Source organism: Spinacia oleracea, chromosome 5 (assembly GCF_020520425.1).
Source record: "Spinacia oleracea cultivar Varoflay chromosome 5, BTI_SOV_V1, whole genome shotgun sequence".
Taxonomy (NCBI): Eukaryota; Viridiplantae; Streptophyta; class Magnoliopsida; order Caryophyllales; family Amaranthaceae; genus Spinacia; species Spinacia oleracea.
In genome coordinates this window covers 97,590,740-97,613,371 of record NC_079491.1, presented here as the reverse complement: position 1 = coordinate 97,613,371, position 22,632 = coordinate 97,590,740, and the positions used below count along the sequence as shown (strand labels likewise).

The following is a 22,632-nucleotide window of genomic DNA, read 5'->3' as shown; positions in this document are numbered from 1 at the left end:
CATTTTCTTTAAATAGGATAAGCTATAATTTAAACTAATTACAACTATTTGATGGTACGCATACCATATTTAAAGCAATAAAATTTAGTACTTTAGACCAATATTACATTCAAATTAATGATACGCATACCATATTTTCTATCCTATTTGCGCCATACTAGTCACTTTCCATAACCTGCAAAACAGTAAATATACAATATATACCATTCACCCAATCATTTATCAATGAAAGGCCCACATAGCTGGTTAGTAGAACATATTATGCATCACATAAATATTTGCAGCAATTAATCAAGGCTTCCAATAATCTACCAATTATTCAATCCTTATTAATTCTAATCAAGTTGTTTTAACCTTAAAGGATTGTAGACATAATCAAGAGTTTATGACTAAAAGGCTCCCACTTAAACCAATAAATTCACATACTTTACTAATTTTAAACATAAAATTGTATTTCCTAGTCTAACCGGAAACATACAAATTTAATTAAAATTTAAAGCTCATATAAATTAATATTTGAATCCTTTAATTTATTTTCAGTTTATTAAATTAATAAATTTAAATTTATTCAAGGTTTTAATTTTAGTAAAATAATTAGTATAAATAAAATTTATAATAATTAGATTATTCAAAATTAAATTCCGTGAAAAAATTAAATTACGAATTTTGAAATTAATTAAAATTGTTTTCGAACTGAAAATTTAAAATTAAATTTAAAACGCAACAATCGGATCAAAACGAGGCCATGGGCTTGCGCCCATGCCCCGTCGAGTGCACGAGGCATTAGCGTCCCTCGACTGATCGCATTACAAGGCACGAGCAGGCCACACGCATACGCAGCCAGCCCAGCCCATGCGCGCAGCCTGCTTGCTCTACGCGTTCTGGTTTGCTCGCTGGGCGAGGCAGCGCGCGCTATGGCGCAGCATCACTCGCTGCCCACGCGCGCCCGCCTGCTCGATGTGCCTTGCCTCATCGCCCCATGGCTCGCAGCACACACGCCCAGGCAGCTCACTGCCTTGCGCGCATGCCACGGTCGTTGCTCGCTGCATTCGTACCGCATGGGCGACGAGCTCCCTTGCTCGTAGTCGCATGCCCGCACTATACAACACCCCTTAAGGGTAACACGTAGCGTCCATTGCTTTTTGCGTGCAAAATTCATGAGCGAATTATATAAAAATTAAACCTTTTTAATTCAAATTTATAGACAAATTAATAAATCATATTAATTTCATTAATTTAGGGCGAAAAATCGAAAATTTATTATTCGATTAATTTTCGATTATCATGGATTCAAATCTAGGTCATAAAAATTTAAAATTTATCAAATTTAATAACTTTTATGGTGGTTTTAATCATGGATACCTAATTAAATTGTCAATTAATTATGAAAATCAAATCAAATTCTAAATTATTCGAATTTCAACAAATTAATTACAATTACAAATTAGGTTGTATAATTAACAAGCTTAGGCATATAAAATTGTTAAACATATACAATAGGTCAATAAAAAATTCAAGATTTACAAACAAGAATCGCAAATATTTAATTTAACATCTTAAAAATTACAAATTTTGCGTTTGAAAAACTAAAACCTCCGAAAAGTCATAGTTATGCTTTGAATTTGGGAATTCTAGGTTCGGCATCAAATCTTTGATTTTAGTCAAAATTTTAAAACGCCGTTTACATGCGAAATACACTATAAAGTTATACGATTCCGACCATTATTGACTAAACTGCCGAAAATTCTGCGAACATATAATTAAATAATCACACGAATTTGCAATTAATTACAAAAAATCAAAAAATTCGAAATTAATCACCCCTTTAATTCATTGCAAATTTATAAAATTTAACCATGTTAACTAATTATTATGGAATTAATTAGAGGCTCTGATACCACTGTTAGGTTATAATACATATAAATCATATATAAATCATGAGGAAAAACCATAAAGCCAGGAATCCAAATTAATTGCCACATAACCATTAGCATAATTCAGGATACATACACTTTGTAGCGTGCCCTCCCTAGCTGCGCCCGAACCGAACAAGAACAAGTCCACAGCACGTTCGGATCCGCCTTAGATTTAATTAACTAGAATTGCACCTAAGGTTATATGAATATGTTCGAATATTTTGGCAAATATTAGACTTAGTTTTAATCCTTAAAACTAGGTGAGTGATTGAAAATTATGTGTTCTTAAATTTGTGAATACCATCACATATTTATAGAGTAGGAACAATGGAATTGGAAGTCTACTAGGATTCAAGTATTCTAAATCTATTAGAATTAGAGTTTACTTAAAACTAGTAACTTAGAAAATTTAATCTTTTAATCTAATCCTAATCGCTTAAGGATTCGATGCATGCACAAACTCCAACACGCACACGAGCACGACCCACAAGCGAGCAGGCTATGTCCGCGCGCGTGCGATAAGCCCATCGCAGGCTCACAGCCCACACGCTGCTTCGTAGCCCGCGTTTGCTCACAGCCATGGCGCGATGGGCCTGGCCTTGCGCTGGGCCTTGCGTGCCTTTGGCTTGCTGTGAATTGTTAGACTGTACCTTTCCCATGGCAGACTTTTTTTACAACTCTGGACTACCTAAGGCGGTACCAAACTGTCCTCCACAAATTCATTTTTATCTGTTGGACAATTTGGAAAGAATGAAATGCATGTGTTTTTTCCAACACTACAGTTTCAGCTTGTCGTTCCTACTTCAAAGCTTCCAATGCTTATAAAGAATGGGAGCTCAGACTTCTTATGGATACACACCAACTTAAAGGTACTCCTTTCACTACCTCCACACCTTCTCCCACCCCGCCAACCACCTCCCCACCCATAATGGTGAGATGGTTTCCGGCTTTCCGCCCCCCACGGGCGCCTTTAAACTCAACTTTGACGGATCATGCAAGTCTTCTTCAGCAGCAGTAGACGTCATTACCAGGAACAGTAATGGTGACACTATATCAGCAGTTTCTTTCAATCTAGGAAACACTCAAGTCTTTATGGCAGAAGCGATGACTCTTCACAAAGGAATTCAAGAAGCTCAACGGCTTAACATTAAAGATCTCCATATTGAAGGTGATAATCTTCTAGTTATTAATTCAGTTAAAGGGATTTGGAAAGTACCTTGGAAGCTTCAAAAATTATTCAAGATATCAAGACTCTTCTCCAGCAATTCCGAAATGTTCATATTCAACATGTTTTTAGAGAAGCTATAGAGCTGCGGATTGGGTTGCCAATGTCGGGCATCTTATTATTGATCATATGTTTATTACCCCTAGTACCAGCCCGCAATTAGAATCTATTGTAAACAGTGACTACTTAGGAGTACCCCTCGTGAGAAGGGGCTCTTACATTTTTCTTCTTACCTTTATAAAAAAGGATTATTCTTGCGTGGACCTGGTTCACAATAATATCAGTGTGGATCCAAACTCAACAGTTTTCTCTAGCACCCTTTTTACACCCATAATGACCTTTATTGTACTCATAGTGACCTTTATTGTTCATATAGTAATTATAATAAATTAAACACCAAAATTCTTAGACGTAGTAACCATTTTTGAAGCATAGTAACCCTATGTTTTTAAAAGCGAATTGTGACTTAAAATCACATTATTCAAGCACAACATGTATCAACGACACTAATTTGATATGTTTTTCATAACAGCGCGTCTCTTGTGAGACCAGTCACACCATCAACTTGATGGTGTGACGAGCGCGAAACCAATAGCGTACCTCCCCTAAAACTATATAAAAAAAGTAACAGATCTAAACTATAGAAGTAACATACCTAAACTAAAAAAGTACATCCTCTAAAATTATATATATATATAAAAAAGTAACATGTCTAAACTATAGAAGTAACATACCTAAACTAAAAATGTACCACCCCTAAAACTATTCCGTATAAAAAAAAAGACATGTCTAAACTATAAAAGTAACATACCTAAACTAAAAAAGTACCTCATCTAAAATTATAAAAAAAGTAACATGTCTAAACTATAGAAGTAACATAACAAAACTAAAAAAAACACCTCATCTAAAATTATTAAAAAAAAAGAAGTAACATGTCTAAACTATAGAAGTAACATACCTAAACTAAGAAGGTATCTCCCCTAAAACTACTCCGTATAAAAAAAAAGTAACATGTATAAACTATAGAAGTAACATACCTAAACTAAAAAATGTACTTCGTCTAAAATTATAAAAAAAAGTAACATGTCTAAACTATAGAAGTAACATACCTAAATTAATAAGGTATCTCCCCTAAAACTACTCCGTATAAAAAAAAGTAATATGTATAAACTATAGAAGTAACATACCTAAAATAAAAAAAGTACCTCCTCTAAAATTATAAAAAAAAGTAACATGTCTAACCTATAGAAGGAACATACCTAAATTCGCAAGTGTGAACTGGTCTCACCATCAGTTGATGGTGAAGACAGTCTCATATAAGAATTTGGGTTTTCATAATATTCCTAACAAAATGCCAAAATAAATTAGGAACAAATAAATTTAGTGTGGACCAAGTCGATTTAAGAATACCAATATGAAAAAAAATAAAAAATTTGTGTTCGCTACAATAGCCTATTACCTGTGATGACGTATATCTATTTGTTCATTACAACAGGTCTGGATAAAAATTTTGTTCGCTTCTAATTAACATTGCACACTCGGCTTGCGTTTTTGTTAGCAGGGACTTAGAATATTTGTTCACTTTGAAAAATCTCTATAGCGCGCTTTCACCTTCCCCCCTTCTTCGATCTCCCCTCAGCTCTACCGGCAAACACCACACTTAGTGGCCGGCCGACGTACTACCAATAACCTGGTCCGACACGCTCCTCTCTGCTTTGTTCACCTTCCCCCCTTCTTCTTCCCGCTGCTTTTTTTCTCTCTCCTCTCACCTAATTCCCTTCTCTGCTTCTCAGTTACTCTCCTCGACTCCTCTCATCTGGTCCGGCAGAAAAGGATTTCAAAAGCAGCACGACGGCGCTATTAACCTCTCAGGCATATTTGTCTTTGTTCTTGCCGGGATTTTTGGAATTAAGTTTAGGAAATTAGGGTTTGTGAATTAGAATTTGGGGATTTGGGAGTTAGGGATTTTCGTATCGGCGGCAGAGCACCACCACGGAACCACTTGACCTGGTGGATTCGACATCGGCGTGAGTGGCTGACGACTGCCCGCAGTGGTGGTCGACGTAGCAAGCTAGGTCTGTTTTTTATTTTTTTATTTTCAATTAAAATTTCTGATTAAATTGTATTTGAATTATTTTGCGCAATTATGTTTTATAATTTGTAAACAGATTCACATATGTTGAAGATAATATTGACCCATGACTAAGTCCTTGCTTGATTCTAGCAACTACTATCTCACGTTTAGTATTCTGTTAGCACTATGCATTATGCTTCCTATTATTTCTAGGTTTCTCCTTACTTCAGTTATGTCAAGTACTATATATTATTAGTTTTGTACCTTTAAATACAAGTTGATTTAATAAATCTTCAACAAACATTCCACAACATATTCAAGCAGTGTAATTTTTGCAATGTTAAGAAACCTGCATTTGCCTAACCAAGTTTTCATAATGGAGTTATTACGAACTATCAGGTCTGTACTGAATTCATTTTCAAGGGTCCTCTATGTACTTCACTATTGATTTCAAAATGGTAATTTTTGTATGCTTTGTTTTTCATATGCTTCATTTTGTATATAAGGCTTTGTCACCTCTTGTTCATGAAGTTTTGTCAAGCTCAACTTTTGGCTTATGAAAGGTTTGTTCCCCCTTCAAAAATCTAAATATGGAGCAACATTGTCAATAGCTTGAATGCTTGATCTTCTCGCAGAGGGATATTCACTCAGTCAATTCTAGTAGAATGGCTAGGATCTGATTTAAGCTTTTCTTTGAGAACTGTAGAATAAATTTCTGTTTATATACAAAGTTTAGATTATAAAGTAAGCCAAGTAGCTTGAGGTGTTTATTTTTGTTACCAATGCCTACTTACCGCTTACTTTGTTTATGTTTCTTTGCATGTTTAGGTACTAAAAGAAACTCTACTTCGACATGGGTTCACATTTGAATCTGATACTGATGCTGAAGTAATACCGAAGCTTGCTAAATATGTTTTTGACAAAGCAAATGAAGGAGAAGGTATTTATTCTTTTTGAATTGGTTGATATGGTGATACTAAACACTACTGTTTTGATTTCATGTGTATATGAGTGTATTCCAGCCATGCCCTGGAGTTGAGACTTTTGAAGTTTTGATAATGAAACACCTTTTGCATTATATTGATTTAGAAGAACTTTCCCCTGTTCCTTTTTTTTTTTGGAGTGGAACGTGGACATGTGGTTGAGTGGGTGAGAGTGGGGTGGCCGTGTGTTTGAACTCTTTACTCTGCATTAATTTCAATATCTCCCAGAAACTATGCATCCTCTTTCAAATGTTTGATTCTTACTCATCCCTTCTTTTCACCTCTTACCCATTTTTAAGTGAATGGATGATTCAAATCTCAATGAATATGGGAAAAGTAGTTTGCTAGTGAATGTCACAGTTAAATTTGAGGCATATATTCTTGAAATAACCAATTACCTGAATCCATCATATCACACTTTTCTTTTTGCAGCAGAGAACACAATTAATCTCATTCAGTGATGTTGTCCTAGAGGTTATACGGAATCTTGATAGAGCATATGCACTTATTTTTAAAAGCAGATAATATGATTTGTTTTTACTTGCATGCAAATGGGTTTTGGATGGACAAATGGAGCTGTATCAGTGTCAATAAAAGAATTTGGTTGGCCCCATGATAGAAAACATGATTGTTAATAAATTCGGAGCTGAAGGTTTGAGGTTGCTTCTTTGTAAACAGTTGAAGGCAATGTCACCATGGTAGCATTGACTGATTTCCACGAAAGTTTGTGCCTTTTCCCTTCTTCTAGTCTTCCAGTATTAATTGCTGAACTGCTTTATGTTTCAAATTTGTTTATCTTTGAAGCTAAAGTCTACTTGTTTTCTTCTATGCTGCTTATTTTTTGAAACCATTTAAAGTTAGTGTTAGCATGAACAATTGTCAATGTGGATCTCCGTTGAGTAACCATGAACTTAAACCTCTGAGGTTTGTTTCTAATTTCCAATGGTAGAAGCACCTTGTAGCTTCTGTTGTTCACTGGTAATGTCAGGGTGTTCATGCCCTTCTTTTTGTACGTAAATGACTTCATATTAGGTTGCCATATATATTGATGCATCAAACACTACAAAAGTATTTATTTTGCTTGCTTTGCTTTGACCTATTAATGCATCAACTATGAGAAAACTTTGACATTTTGCTACATAATACGACAAACTTCACATCTCACCCCCTAAAATGTTTGTCCAACACTAATAATGAAAATTTAAGCATTTTTATATGTTTATAGTTGTCTACCTGCTTTCACATTTTAAAGTAGGATACAAACAATGTTAACAATATAAATATCATGCATCATACTGCTATTGGTCTGAGAATCATCTGCATTTTTCTTATGTGGTTAACAATCGACCATTCATGTGATTTCATCACTAACACTATAAAATGTTATTGTATTTTGCATCTGATAAATATGCTAGTGCACGGTATTTGCACTTTTGCTCTTGAGTAATTCTGATAGAAAAGAAAGCAGCAGCAATAGCATTGTAGCTGTTGTGAGGGGGTCGAAAAACACGACGGGCATTTAAGAATATGGCCCGCACGACTTTCCCCTCTGTATGTGGCAATCATATTAAGTAAATAGAAACAAACTGTGAGCGTTAGCCTCTTTTTACTAGTTTTTAGGAGTCGCCATTTAGTTTTACAACAACATTAAAGAAAACTGGCAAAACCCAGTTATCGTGATTTGCCTGAAGTGCAAACATATTTGACTCACAACGGCCATAGGTTCTCTTATGATTCCTGTTGTGGAGATCGCTCAACGTACATCCAGCGGAGTAGAGGTGTAGAGTTCGGGAGACGTTTACTAATACGGGTAGTGCCCAATATTAGCCCATGCGGCGGTCCTTACTAGTTCAATGCGACGACGAAAGAGACATGCGTTATGCTATATTACTAATCTGAGTTGGTTTTAATGCACAAATAATTAACTAAACAACGCCAAAATAGTGATTTAGATTGATTTAGGGTGCTTAACAATAATCAGATTTGTCCAGAGATTATCTTATTAGGCGTGATTGAATAAATAGATTACATGAATAGGTTTATATGGTGGTGAAAGCAGTAAAAATGTAGATTTCAGGTTACAGTATAGCGTAGGCTATACTGCGGTTCTCAGGAACACTAACCACTTGGCTTTGCTAGCTTTCCTTTTACCTTTCGAACCTCCTAGTAACTTACTGACTGTGAGGTGAGATTCTTCTAGAGTTTCGTGTGTTTAGGCTAGAGATTGGGTCAGAACTTCGGCATCGTTTGGAATGAACTGGGCGATCGTGCGAGCAGGGTTTGCTTAACAGTGTGTTAATACTATAGACGAATGAGATTGCGGGACAAAGAGAGAAGCTTAGGGTATTATGTGGGTATTGTGTGTTATTTTCCGGAATTCATAGGCCCTATTTATAGTGTAACAGGTCAGAATAAGATAAGTTTGAAGAAATGAGAGTTTTTTAAAAAGTAACTTGCAGTGCTAGAATTTTGTAGCGCTCTGATCAGAAGCACTATTATTTTCTAGCGCTTAGTATGATTGCTCCAGATCTATTTTTTAACAGCTGGATTAAAACTTTATTTTTGCGTGATTGAGTGAAAACCAAATTCACAATCTTGCCACAACAGCTAAGAAAGAGTGTATGCCCCCTCACGTTTAGTTTATTGGATTTCTGTGTTGTCAAAAAAAACAAACTTACTCCACCCATATATTACCACTCTTAACCCAGCTGTAACAGATACCTGCTCTTAATCTTCAATTTGCTGAAGAACGTAGTTATCTTTACCATTTCTTATATTTTTTGACGAGAAGATATAGGTAGCTATTTCATTCAATCAAAGTTTTGTCCGCGAGGACAATCGGGATTACACTTGGGGGGCAATCCTCCATCCACACTAAGTCTTCCTCGAAGCCGAGGGATACACTAGCCATAGTATGCGCTACCTTATTACACGAACGTCTAGTAAAACCAAAAACACAAGAATCAAGTTTGTGAGCAAAATTGCAAATATCATTAACTACTACTTGAGCTTCTGAAAGTTTCGTGGCCTTCCTTTGTAGCATGTGCACTAGCCCAAGCAATCCACCTCTGCTAGCACTTTCCTAAAACCAGCTTCGTAGGCAAATTGCATACCAAAAAGTAGTGCTTTCGCCTCAGCTACCAGGACAACATCTCCATCAGTGCTCTTCCTCCCTGCCACCATGAGAACATCTCTTACATTGTCTCTGACAACCATTCCAAATCCAACCTTACCCTCCCTTGTTACAGTAGCATTGGTGGTAAGTTTAGTCCAACCATCCGGAGGGAGCTGTCAATGCTGGGCATTAGAGTTACCAGTAGCAACTGTTGCGGTCTCTCGAGCACATGCCGCTTCATACTCACCAATGAGGCTCATTGTTCTTGCACACGTAACCACCGGATCTACCTGCTTCTTTTCGAAAACCCATATGTTGCGAGCATTCCACGCTTCCCACATAAACACCATCTTTACCATTTCTTATTTGATTTCACTTTACTCCGTTTCCAAAACTTATCCCAGACACTACCATAATGGGTTTGGGCAACCAAGAAAGAAAGGTCCACTTACAAGTTTATTTGAAATATCCTCCTAACATCAAGGGGCGTTATTTGGTGTTTGGTTAGTATTAGGGATTTAGGGCCTAGTCCAGTCAAAAATCCATATAGAAAATTAGCTAACGCGACTCACAATCTCGAAATTTGTTTACAAATATTTTTTTTATAGTAAATAAATTAATTAATGAAAAGTCATACAACATTTACAATTAGAACGAAATTTTGTTAATTTTTATAAATGGTTTCGGATGATTGAAAATAAGTAGGGCGTGTTCGGATGTAGCGTGTAAGATTGCGGATAGTGTTTTAACCTAGTTAATACGCTACTTGTAAAATTTGTAAGTGTTTAGCAATCTAGCAGTTTAGGTAGCGGTTAGCTATAGAGGTAGCAATTGAGTAACTTTTGTCAAAATTTAAAATTAGTAGCGTTCAAATAAAGCGGGTATCATTTGATAAATTTATACTTCGTAGTAAAGTTTCAAACAATATATGTAGGCCTTGTTCGGCGGTAGCTTTTGAAGTAGCAGGTAGAGATTTGACTAAGTCAAAAGAGTGGTGGATAAAAATAGCTTTTAATATACTCACTCCGTCTCTTTTTGTTTTTGACGTATTCCATTTCGGGTGTCTCATTTTGTTCTTTACATTTCTTTTTATATTATCACATAATGCATTAATATTTTATCAGAATTTGTGCCCAAATATTATTTTGACCAATTAAATCCATTGGACATTAAATATTTCTTATTTTCCCAATGTCATATTTTTGATAAAGGTGAAAACATTATAAATAAACGTAATTTTTCTTGTTTAAATAAAAAAAAATAGAGTAATTTCAATGCACATTAAATAGTCGTTAAATCGCGTGAATAACATCAAACGTAAAGAACAAAAAGAGACGGAGGGAGTATTTTACAATAGCAACCGCTACTTTTACCGAACACTCAAACTCGTTACCCACTACTTTGACAGTTATCCTTTACCCGCTAGTATTCAGCTACCGGCTACTCTAATAGCTACTCAACCGCTATCCACTATCCTAGGTAAATCATTTTAATACTAACATATTAGAAGGCATTGGACGTATATGTGTCACGTATACCATTCCATATTACTCCCTCTGTATTTATTTAAAGGATACACTTGCCTTTTCCGGTCGTATTTGTTTAAGAGATACACTTGCCATTTTTAGTAACTTATCAACCTTACCATCTGATTAAATAATATATCTAATATATCATATGTCCCACCACCTATTAAACAAATAATTTCAGAACTATACCACACCCCTACCCCTCTACAATGACATGGTCCCCACTTGTTTTACTTATTAAAATATCTACTCCAACCCCACTTGTTTTATTACTTTATTTCATTCTATTCTTCTTCTTAATACACGTGTCCGGCCAAGTATATCCCTTAAATAAATACGGAGGGAGTATGCCACATTATCACTTATAAGCGCCATGGCATGTCATTGATAACCTAAAAGCATGTAGCAAAGATCGAACACCGGACCTTATGAATTAAAAGTGACACTTCCTACCATCTTAGCTAACTACAATTAATATATGTTATATCTTTTGCAAATTTGCTAAAAAAGACCTTTTATAACCCAAAGTTTGCGAGAAAGAACCTTATATAATTTTTTTGTGAAACCACACCTTAATGTAATTTTTTTTTGCGAAAAAGGACATTATATATATTTTTTTTGTGAAATCACACCTTAATGTAATTTTTTGTGTGTGAAAGACAACAAAAAGTAAGTTCCGGCATTGACTGAACTTTTCCGGTCATTGACTTGCACGCCAGAAGCACGTGTGGCTTTATTTTGCTAATTACACCCAATTTCTCTCCAAAATTCTAAGCTTTAAAACCTAAAGTTGAAAAAAATTCGAAATAAAATCAAGTTTGAAATTTCAAGACTCGGGAAAATCAATGTCTTCAGCCAACTTAAGCCACACGTGCTGCTCACGTGCAAGTCAATGGCCGGAAAAGCTCAGTCACTACCGGAAACTTCCCTTAGGTCCCGCAAAATAAAAATTAACATTAGGGTATAATTTCACAAAAAAATTATATAAGGTCCGTTTTTGCAAAATTTGAGTTATAAAAGGACTTTTTTTTGACAAATTTGCATATATATTTTCATATAAATTTAAAATATAATCTTTTAAAATGGGCACATATTTAAAAAGAAAATAAACCCAACTAAAAGTAAAACTCGAAGTAAAGCCCGAGCCACGCACTAATTTCTTTTTAAAGTCAGTGGTGAAATTAATAACTTGAGAAATTGAAGGTGCTCAATATTACTAGTAGGACACGAGGGAATGTGTGTTAATATGATAGTACGTACTGTTGTCTTACTTCACTTACCAGTTACCATAATATCTCATACGGACTATGACTCTGTGACAGACTACGAGGCCATAAAACCTGAGACTGGCCTGACCCTCTCTCGGTAGAATGATAGTAGCTTGTCTTTGAAAACCTGACCACACCTCACATTTAATTAACGGATTTTTCATGAAATACCCCCGAATTTTGGCGTAATTCACCAAATGCCCCTCGACTTTCAGTAATTCACCAAATGCCCCTCACAAATGACTTAATACCCAAAATACCCTTACTAATGATGCGCCGTTAGTCCTCCGTTAACCTAATTTTCAAATTCACCAAATACCCCTATTTTAATACTTATTTCACCAAATACCCTTATTCAGAAACTTAATTCACCAAATACCAATAACTTAAAATTACTCATTTTGATGCTCAACGGCTAGTTTTTGTGTTTGAAAATTAGCCGTTGCTTATTGTTTGCTTATAAATACTCTTTTTCTGACTGTTTATTGTAGTTTTCCTATTATTTTGTTAATTTCATATCATTTTTGTCATGAGTTTTCTTTCAAAATCATCATCCACACCCAATGAGTCCACATATGTAAGAGTCCCAAATAAATTTTGTTATCATGGGAGAAACTTTGACATCCGAATATCTGATACAACACTCAATCTGAAGCTCCGGTACAACACTAAAACAGAAAACACTCCTAAAAACACCTCAAAACGTCGCAACTCTTCAAGAAAATAGCTACTTCTTTTGTACCTTATTCTTTATGTGACCAATTAATTATATTTACCACGCAATCGGAAGGTATTCCTTTTTCAATATGGGAAATATCTTTAACATATGCAAACAGATTAAAAATAAAGCTCTTATTAATTTTATTCTAACGCATATGTTCCAGCTACCTTGGCTTCTATTGCTTCCATGCCACATATTTAACGTTAACTCCCTTTTGTCTCCTGTCTCTACTGCCTCTAAACATCTTTCTTCAATCTCCTAACTTTCTCTCAACCTTACAGTCGAGGCATAAAGGTTTTCCCACTTTTCTTTTGAGCTAGGTCCTATTGACATGGTCAGATTTATGGACAAATGTCTATTTTTGGATTTGAGGGAACAAGAAAAAAAATGAAACTAAGGTATGTTCCAAAGCTCATGAACCAGTGAAAAAACATGAATCTTGGCACAAAGATTTGCCTCCAAACTCAAGATTTTCACATCATGAATCCAAGTTGAAATCGAGGTTGTGATAAAAATGTATGTGTTATTGAACTTGATTTCTTAGTTTCTTTACCATTCGGACAATAAGAAAATTAAGGTGTTAGCTTTAGATTGAATTACTTCAGCTTCACTTACATAAGATCCCTTTGAAAATGGGGTTTTTTGGCCTTTTGCTCAGCTAAAGTGCATTGTCTTTACTGGATGAGGCCTGAACTTATTGGATCATAATTGAAACTTACTGAGTGTTGTATCGGAGCCTCGGATGGAAATTTCCTCCCATAATATTAGAAATTGTTTGGGACTCTTACATATGTGGATTCATGGGTGTGGATGATGATTTTGAAAGAAAACTCATGACAAAAATGATATGAAATTAACAAAACAATAGAAAAACTACAATAAATAGTCAGAAAAGGGGTTTTTATAAGCAAACAATAAGCAACGGCTAATTTTCAAACATAAAACTAGCCGCTGAGCATCAAAATGGGTAATTTTAAGTTATGTGTATTTGGTGAATTAAGTTTCAGAATAGGGGTATTATATGAAATAAGTAATAAAATAGGGGTATTTGGTGAATTTAAAAATTAGGCTAACAGAGGACTAACGGCGCGTCATTAGTAAGGGTATTTTGGGTATTAAGTCATTTGTGAGGGGCATTTGGTGAATTTCTGAAAGTCGAGGGGCATTTGGTGAATTACGCCATAATTCGGGGGTATTTCATGAAAAATCCGTTTAATTAACTTTCAAACGATGTTTATTAGTGGAATACGTTAATTTGATATGTAAGAGGTAGGTGACAGTGGCGGAGCCACGTAGGCGTAAGGGAGTCCACTGACCCCCTAAAGAAAAATTGGAAAAACAAACTTATAGCTCAGGGTTAAGAGACTTATTATTATATAGAATCGATCTCTTAGGTTATAATCCTAACTCCTAAGAGACCATCCTTTAGAAATAACTGATCTCTTAGAGTTTTGAATAACTATGGGGGATAATCCTAAGACACCAGTCTTCAGAAACAACTGATCTTTTAGAATTTTGAATTTAAATACCCGCTCTCTTAAATTAAGTTATTCTTTTCACCACACATATGAAACCCGTAGAGAATAATTGTAATAATTTTGTACGATTATAATATGAATATTTATTAATTTTAAGACGATACCTTTTTTTTTTAAGTAATATATGTGTGTTGTGGAAGATCACCAGACACAACATTCTATAAATCCTGGGAACACTACTGCCGACACCCCGAAAAAAAACAATGTCAGACCAAAGATTAATTTATTAATATCTAAATTGCAATTAATGTGCTTTCATGGAAAGTGCTCTATAACATAACAACTTTGACTGAGCCTGAGGGATCTAATGATGATACTTGTGAATATTATGATACAGTTTATCATAGTACGAGTGTCTGAGACTCATATGTATAATAATATCGTACGATGGCCCAATTACGAGTATATCCACAATTCCACAGTGCGTACAATGGTACAAGATTATCATCATATAAAAGAGGTTATCATTGATAATTTCTCAGGAAAACTAAATGAACAAGTTCATATAAGGTATCCTTTTGAGCAGGGAAGGAAACATGGTAAGGGGCCAATGTGAAATAAATGCGAGAGAATTCGAATACGTAGCATTGGTGTTTCTGCAGATAAGATTCCCTTCTTTCGTTACTGTAATGTTTTTGCAATAAATATGAGCACCTCAGAATAACAATAAGGGGACACTTTTATTTAGAGGACTTTTAATTTATTTTTCTTATGACACTTAAGCACCAACTATAAATAAGAGTCTTCTCTTAGAAACTGTAGAAATGGACCAACTCTTTAGCCTTTTTTTTTTTTTTTTTTTTTTTTTTTTTTTTTTTTTTTTTTTTTTTTTTTTTTAATACAAAAACAATGATGTTGCACTAGCTCTTACTTCATAAGAGCTAACTCTTATTTCAGAAATTTCTCTTACAATCTCCAAATAAGAGACTCCCATTACACATCTAACATCTAGCTCTTATTTTTTCTCTCTCCTTAAGAGTCATCTAAAAGCTCCGATCCACCACCACCTTCAATTCCTCTCTCCTACTTGCAAGTGTACGTAAGTCCTAATTTGAGAAAAGGCTGTTACAAACGATATACATGTAATATAAATAAAAATCCACAATTACTAATATTAAATGATATACATGTAATATAAATGTTATTCAAATTTATAATATTGTTATTAAAAATTTCATACTTCCTTCGTTCTTTTCCAAATGACACAATTATTTAGGAATGTTTGCCAATGCATGATTTCAAACGTCAATATCACAAATAATGGATAAGAAAAAATTATAAAAACTTAATATTTAAAAAATATTTATCGAGACGAATCTAATAATACCCCACACGACTATCTTTTGTCTAAAATATAAATCACAAAATTAAGTCAAAGTAGCTTGTGTAAATAGTGTCATAAACCCAATTGTGTCATGTAAATAAGAACAGAGGAAGTTTATTTATTTGTTTGCTCATGATTTAACCATTCCTTAAATTAGATAGATCGACTAAGACATGATCTAGATAGATCGGTTAGGACATGGACATACCGGTATTGATCTGGATATATGAGTTATCGTCTAGACATGATATGGATAAATCGGCTTTGATCTGGACATTTTGTGCACATATCAATTATAATCGATAAAGATTTGTTCTAATCTGGATATATCGATCGGTTCTGAACTGAACATGATTTAGACATATCGGTTTAGATATGAATATATGGGTTCTGATCTGTAAATAATCAGGATATACCAGTTTTGATCTGCACAAATGGGTTATGTTCTAGACGTGTTCTGGACATATCGATTCTGATCTAGACATATCAGTTCTGATCAGGACATGATTTGAACAGATCGATTTTGATTTGGACATATCGGTTATTATAAATACATGATTTTGACATGATAATAACAAATAGATTTTGATTTAGACATATGAATTCTGATTTGAAATTATCTAAAGACCAGGACATATCGATTCTGATCTGGAATGATCGGCTATCGATTCTGATCTGAAAAAATCAGTTCTGACCATGGCATTTCAGTTCTGATTTAAATACACCAATAATGATCTGAATTGATTTGCTCTTATCTGTAATAGTTTGGCTCTGGTCTGAACCTCATCTTAACATATCGGTTCTGAGTTGGACATGATTTGTACATATCAGTTATGAGATGCTATAATCTGGACTGATCGGTTATGAACTGGACATGATTTCGACAAACCAGTTTTTATTTTGACATATAAGTTATGATATGGACATGATCTTGATAGATCGGTTCTAATCTATACATATCAGTTTTGATATGAATATATGAGTATTAATCTGGACATGATCTGAAAAGATCGATAATAATAATAATAATAATAATAATAATAATAATAATAATAATAATAATAATAATAATAATAATAATAATTAACAACAAAAACAATAAATATAACAATAATTTTAACAATCTATACCACTGTGCTTATGGATGCGGTTGCCAAGATTGGTGATCCTCGGTGTGAGTTATTGTTACTCCAAGCTTGTACTGGAGTTTATAAACTCTACTTTGCTATGCGTACATGCCCACCTCGTGTGTTCGAGTTGGCTCAACTCACTTTTGACAAGGCACTGCGTTCCTCCTTGGAACGTATTGTTATTGTGCCGGGGGCAGGTTTCGGCAGGTGGCAATGAAGACTTGCCACATTACCCTTTTCATTTGAGGGGCTTGGTGTTTATTCTTCAGGTGATGTTTTAAATTATGCTTTTTTGGCGTTGCGTTTACAGTGTACTGACTTGCAGACTAAGCTTCTACGGCATAGATGTGTTACTTCCTCGGGGGCCACTTTCAATGAGGCCTTGGGGGTGTTCAATGGTACTATGGGGACTGATATTTTGAGTAATCCAAATGAGGTCGCTTCCCCCAAACTCATGAAAAAACTAGAAGATATATACTTCACACATGTTACTAAAAATGCAGAAGTTGTTTTCTCTTTATCACCTCGGCAGGTGGCTTTGTGGAAATTACAACAAGGAGACCATTCCCTTGATTGGCTTAGAGCCGTCCCGATTTTGGTTTGGGTAAGGCTTATCGTTGTGTGCTTGTTGTGCTATCGGTTGGGAATCCCCTTGTTTTCCATTTCGAAGCCATGTTTTGCTTGTTCTAGGTTCTTTTATGGAGATATCTATGGAGATATCTATGGAGATATCTATGGAGATCATGTTGTGTCATGTGTTGGTATTGCTGGTATCAAACATCGACATAATGTTGTTCGTGATACTCTGGTTGAAGTCTTCTATCGTTTTGGGACCTCAGCGGATAAGGAGGTTGATATTGGGTTATGTTGGGGAGGCGACAAACCTCTCCGTTCAGCAGATTTGCTACTCTATTCATGGGATGAGGGTCTTTATGTATGGTGGACTTGACTGGGCAATCGCCTCTGATGCAATCCGGGATGTGTGACTTTGTGCCTGGCCGTGTTGTGAGAGATGCAGCACATCGTAAGCGGGTCAAGTATCAAGCTAAGTTTACGGCAATTGGGTACGGTTTCTTACCTTTCTCCTTTTCTTGGGAATTAGAGACAAACGTTATTGTGTTACTTAAACGGATACAAAAGTTCTCTAAGGCTCAAGATATTAGGGCACGAGATGCTGCACATATCTTTACTAGGATCGGTGTCGCTATTGCTAAAGGAGTGGGGCCCATATAGTATATCAGCTTCTCACTAACTTCTTATAAAGTCTTTAGTTGGTTTAATATTTAATAATAATAATAATAATAATAATAATAATAATAACAAAAATAATAATAAGAATAATAATAATAAATAATAATAATATTAATAATAATAACAAATAATAATAAATAATAATATTAATAATAATAATAATAATAATAATAATAAGTGTTATTATTTTTATTACAATAATAATAATAGTAATAACTTTAATAATAATAATAATACCAATAATTATATAATAATAACAATAACAATAATAAAATTGTTATTATTATTATTATCATCTAATCTTATCTGATCCGATATGATCTAGTCTGATCTGAACTTGTTTTTTCTATGCTAATATGATCTGAACTTATTTTTTCTTATCTGATCTGATAAGATTTGAAATTAGTAATAAGAACCTGAAATAAAGTGGTCTAAACAGGGCCTAAATAGTAAGTGATTCATTTTCAATGAGATGAATGATAATGAGTTGCACATATTTATTAAGGGTGCGTTCTATGTTATGTTATGATACATATAAACGAATATAAATCATGCGGAAATAACCATAAATGCCAGGATTCCAAATTAATTGCCACATAACAATTAGCCTAATTTAGATGCATACACTTTGTAGCGTGCCCTCCCTTGCTGTGCCCGAACCGAACAAGAACAAGTCTTTAGGACTCCAAGTGTCGTCCCTCCGTAGAAAGTCCACAGCACGTCCGGATACGCCTTAAGATTGACCAACTAGAATCGTCCTTAAGGTACTAAAATATTCGGCTAATATGGGCAAGTGTTTTGGCTGAATTTTTGCTCAAATTCTTACCTTTGAATACTTGAAAACTCGTCCTTAAATTGTGAACCTAAGCCACATATTTATAGGGGTATGGAAAGAGAATTGGAATCCTACTAGGATACTAATTAGCTTAATTAGAATTATATTAAAACTCTTATTAACTAATTTATCCATTAGGATTAGGAATTTAATCATTGAACGGATCTCATTAGATTTAGGATTTGTATCGGACACAAACATACGCATACGAGCATCGCCCTTGCGGACGCTCAGCCCACGCAAGCCTTGCGGCCCACGCGAGCAGCGCAGCTCGCAGCCCATCGCGCGCGCGCCTTGGCCTGCTGGGCCTGGCCTTGCGCTGGGCCTGGTGTGGCCTTGCCTGCCTTGTGTGGCGCGCTGGCTTGCTGGATGCGGGCCTGGCTTCGTGCTGGGCCTTCTTCTAGCAAGTCTCGTCCGATGCTAATTCGTACGACGCGCTTCCGATTAATTTCCCGATTCCGGAATATATTTCTGATACGAACAATATTTAATATTTTCGATTCCGGAATTAATTTCCGTTTCGAACAAATATATAATATTTCCGTTTCCGAAATTATTTTCCGATTCCAATAATATTTCCGATTCCGACAATATTTACGTTTCCGGCAATATTTCAGATTCCGGCAATATTTCCATTTCCGATACGTACCATGTTTCCGTTTCCGGCAACATCTACGACTTGGATAATATTTATATTTCCGATACGATCCATATTTCCGTTTCAGGCAATATCATCGTTTCCGGAGTATTCATTATTTGCCTTTGACGATCTTAGCTCCCACTGAAACCAAGATCCGTCGATTCCGAATATCCATAGATGGAGTATTTAATGCCATTAAATACTTGATGTAACACCCCTCTATTGAACTAACCTTAAAGACACTAATTAAATTTTAACCTTAACTAATTATTAAAAATTTCGGCAGCACTTCCCCTAAATATGGACAACCTAAAATATTATTTAGGGAATTACGTCATAGTTTCTTCAACCTGCTTTAATTAAATCATTCCAACAAATAAAATTTCCCAATACACCATCAGGGTGTTACTGCTACACCTACTTGTAAAGTAGATGCAAAGCTAAGTACTATTCATACTGCATAACTAAAAGAATTCAAATAAATTATACACAATTATTAAAGTCTTCCATAGAAGTACACTTTAGCTAAGTTCTCGACTTTACTTCACGTGTACCCAAAATTCAACGCCATTACCTGCATCTCCTGCTCACCATAATTAAATGGGTCGTCGCAGGTTCAATCCCAAAGGGGAGAACAATAAAAAAAACACCAAACAAAGAAAAAGAATCAGCAAAGCTGGTAACCACCACTCCACTCAGTAAAATAAAAATTAAGGAAATCATAGAAGCATAAACAAGTTAAATAGTATACAAAAGTTCTAAATATCGTTTTCAAATAATTTTGAATAGTGAAATATAAAACAAAATGAGTATTTGAGGATTTCTAATGGTTTTCTATTTGAGTTCTCCTCTAATCGTATAAACCCTATCCCATATATTCCTAATTCCTTGAATTCTCCATTCTAAGTAGATCCGGGAGCCCCTGACAATCTACTGAACAATAGATAGACCCGGGAGCCCCTGACAGTCTATTTGAGATGTACCCGGGAGCCCCTGACAGTACACTCATTCTTCGTTGGCCAACTATTTTCAATAACCTCTAGTGTGCACACCCCCCAACTCTAGCTTTTACGTGACCTGGGAGCCCCTGAACAGTCACACCAGAGATGAGGATGGTTTACCATCTTGCCACATACGGCGATAATCAATTCTGAATTGCCACATACGGCGAAAATCACTAAATCCTCTAATCACCCTAAGCTCAAATCTCCAACACTCAGAAAGTTTCTCTGATTATAAGTGAAAGTAATTAGCTCACTCCCATTCAATCTTCCGATTCTACAACTTGATCACCAATACAAAATATGATATTCGCTATTAATCTAACCCATAAAGTATCACCATTCTCTAATTCATTTACTGATATCAAACATCCACACTATAGTAAATAAAACCAGCAAGGCAAAAGTCACATTTTCACATCACCAATACAATAGTTTATTATAGAAATCTATTAAGAGTAATTCGTAAAACATCTTTGACAATTCAATGTGTACTGAAAACATTAGCGAAACAAAAGTTTAAAACTTTTATAGGAGAGGTTGCTTAATATTGTAAAATGAATATTCATAGATTTGCTTTTAAGTTGTGAGCACATACATTCAAAGGTTATGAATGAAAGAGGTGTCCATGGGGTTACCTTGAGCAAGATCTTAGCGCAATTTTGGATGTTCTATTCCCCAACTCGTTCTTCTATTCCAAAGTTAAATCGAAATCCATAAGAATAAAAAGGATAGTTAGTCTCCTCCTTAGAAATTCTAAAATTTGTTTGATCTAAATTCTTAACTAGGTTATTTCAATCTCTTTTCCCAAAAGTGTGAAATAAGAGTACTTCTTTAATTTATAATACCAAATTACATAATAGTTCAATTCATAAATATCACTTATACGTTTATAGTAACTTCATTTCTAACATACGTGTAGAAATGCAAAACTAGTTAATTAAAATAACCCATTATATTCAAATAATCTAAAATAAGAGTATACTTAATATAAAAATATAAACAACTTACTAAAATACATGGATATATGCTTAAAGTATCAAAGTACCCATATTTTATTTAATTTTGAAAAATATAAGTTCTAAAACCATTCTAAAATTATCTGAAAAATGCTTATAAAAGTTCCATTAAAAAACATATTCAAATAATAAAATTGATTACAACTCCATAAAATAATCTACTAACTTCATGATATCCATAATTCAAAGCAAGGAAATCTAATGAAAATTAAGTACTTCAATAGAATCATATCATAGTTAAAATTCAATAATTGTTCATAATTCTAAACTTTGATTCCAATTTAACTAATTTGAGTTAGATTATATACTTTGAATATAGAAAAAAAATCAGAAAATATAAATCCAATTGAATAGTTAGGGTTTAATGTTTAGGAAGATTACAATCATAATCTATCAAGAAAAGGGAAAGGGATTGCCGCCACTACCACCACCGGCGACCTGACGCCGCCGGCAGCAGCTCGGCAGAGATGCAGCTGGCGCGACACAATAAAAAAAAGGGAAGGGGAAGAAGAGAGGAGGGGGCAACTACCTGGAAGCGACGTGGTGGCGACAGGGCTTCGACGGTGGGGCGGCACAAAGAAGGAGAAATGCGTGAGATGAGTGCCAGCTTGAATAGGTGTTTGCTTTGAGTGGAAAGTGAGGATTTTCAAGAAGAAAAGGGTGATATGAGTTGATGTCGGTGGAAGAAGGTCTTAAGACCACCGTTTTATTTTATTTATTTATTTATTTATTTATGCTTACTTATTTCCTTTAGCAAGAAACATGGAAACTCTAGAGTATTTTCCCCAAATATCTAAATTTTTTAAATTATAGTGAAAACTCAAGATCGGATTTCTAGAAATTATAAATTCATTCACTGAATTAATAAAAAACCAAAACTATAGTCTCAAAACAAATTTTAATATAAGATTAAGAAAATAATTTATACTTAACAATAGTCTAAGAGCTGCTTAAAATTCGGGATGTTAGACATATCTCCCTTAAAATAAGTTTCGTCCTCGAAACTTCAAAAGTTAAAACCTTACGACATTTGAATAAAATTTTTCACTTTGAAATTAAATCT

The 22,632-nt window shown here is 34.7% G+C and overlaps 1 long non-coding RNA gene across 3 annotated transcripts; it reads left to right on the top strand.

The window, feature by feature from the left end:
* The first annotated feature begins 4,649 nt into the window (after positions 1-4,649).
* Positions 4,650-7,074, top strand: LOC130461936 (uncharacterized). Of its 3 annotated transcripts, none has more exons than XR_008921990.1 (3): positions 4,652-5,216; positions 6,044-6,155; positions 6,634-7,074. It is a non-coding gene; the product is annotated as an uncharacterized lncRNA (long non-coding RNA). The 3 variants fall into 3 exon arrangements; XR_008921989.1 differs by having other exon boundaries at positions 6,631-7,074; XR_008921988.1 differs by having other exon boundaries at positions 4,650-5,216; positions 6,044-7,074.
* The last annotated feature ends 15,558 nt before the right edge of the window (positions 7,075-22,632 follow it).